Consider the following 1895-nt stretch of genomic DNA (forward strand, 5'->3'; position numbering starts at 1 on the left):
GTTGTATTTCTTTGAAAAAGCTGTTATTTTATTAGAATGCGTCCTTCGTCTCAGACGTGCTGGCTTTTCTTTAAAAGTGAGTTACCATTCAATTCTTGACAGAGAAATGGATAAACGATATTTCATTCATATTTCTCAAAATGATTTGCTTTTTTCTCATTAAGCTTTGCTTTAGTGGGTCTCAAAATTCTACAATAGATTTTTTTGTCAAGTTGTTTCTATTAAAAAGTATGGATTTTAAAAACTAATAACTAAAAATTGCCAAATGCAAAAAAAGTAGTTTACAAACCACTTTCCTTTCCTTCTGAAGGTTTTACGATGCATTGTTATCATCAACCAGACTTATCATTAAACTTAAATGGCCAATTGAAAGAAATAGTTCTGAAACCATTCTTTCACCACTGATTAAGACTGGAATGGTAGATAGAGGTATCACATTCATTTAGCCTTCTGAGTTGTCTAGGCAGACTTAGTTACCTTGCCAGCTTCATAAGCCTTCTTGTCGACTATGATGATGACACCCGAGCAACTGTTTCATATAATGAACAGCAAAATTACCTAGAGAAGAATAGTTAGAGAAGGTCTCAACATACATGTGCTTGCCAGGAATCATATCAATGATGGAAGCATCACCAAATTTCAAGAATTTAGGGCCATTTTCCAGCTTCTTACCAGAAGAGTGCTCAATCTTTTCCTTCAGTGCAGCAAACTTTCCAGCAATGTGAGCAGTGTGACAATTCAGTACAGAGGTGTAGCTAGCACTGATTTAGCCTGGATTGTTCAGAATAATCCTCTGAGCAGTGAAGCCAGATGCTTCCATTGGTGGGTCATATTTGCTGTCACCAGCAACTTTGCCACAACGAACATGTTTGACAGGCACATTATTAAAACTGAAGCCCACATTGTTCTCAGGAAGAACTTCATTCAAAGCTTCATGGTGCCTTCCAACAGACTTTACTTCAGTTGTAACATCGACTCAAAGAAAGGTGACCACCATGCCAGGTTTCAGAATACCAGACTCCACTTGGCCCATAGAGATAGCACCAACATCATTTTGTAGATATCCTGGAGAGGCAGATGCAATGGCTTGGCAGCTGGGTGAGTTGGTGGTAGGATGCAAACCAGACCTTCAAGCAGCATGGTTCCACTGGCATTGCCGTCTTTATCAATGACTTTCCATGTCTTGAACCAAAACATGTTTTGGTTCATATTATCCAGCATATTATCCAGCATATCATTCCAAACAAAAATTGGCACAAATGCTACTTTATCAGAGTGGTAAGTCAATTTTCTTAGTGTGAGTGCTGACTTCCTTAACAATTTCTTCATATTTCTTCTCGTTGTAGGGTGGCTCAGTAGATTCTACTTTGTAAACACCAACAATTAGTTGTTTCATACCCGGTGTGTGAGCCAGAAAGGCATGCTCATGGGTTTATCCACTCTTGAAAACATAGCATGAAAATCACCAAGGCCAGGAGCAACAATCCGGACAAGCCAGCATGAGATATGCCTGCAATCAGATTTTTGATAAAGTTTCTGTGTCTTGGGTCATCCATGATAGTCACATGATACCTGCTGATTACAAATTTCCACAGAGCAATATCAATGATGATACTACATTCACACTCAACAGTTTACTATATTCACACTCAACAGTTTATTAAGACTGACCCAGGCATACTTGAAGAGTTCTTTCTCATCTCAGTGGCCTCACTCTCAATATTTTCAATGGTTCTTTTGTTGATTCCACCTCATTTGTAGGTCAAATGACCTTGCCCAAATCTACATGTCCAATGACAGTGATATTGATGTGAGTCTTTTTGTTTCCCATTTTGGTTTTTGGGGGTGGTTTTCATGACGTCTGTGTTCTGACAGCAAACCTCTTGCAAAAAGAA

General features: G+C 38.7%; 1 pseudogene; it reads right to left on the minus strand.

The window, feature by feature from the left end:
• Positions 1–438: 438 nt before the first annotated feature.
• On the minus strand, positions 439–1396 carry LOC112625823 (annotated as a pseudogene).
• Between the last annotated feature and the right edge of the window lie 499 nt (positions 1397–1895).

This window comes from Theropithecus gelada, chromosome 6 (assembly GCF_003255815.1).
Source record: "Theropithecus gelada isolate Dixy chromosome 6, Tgel_1.0, whole genome shotgun sequence".
Taxonomy (NCBI): Eukaryota; Metazoa; Chordata; class Mammalia; order Primates; family Cercopithecidae; genus Theropithecus; species Theropithecus gelada.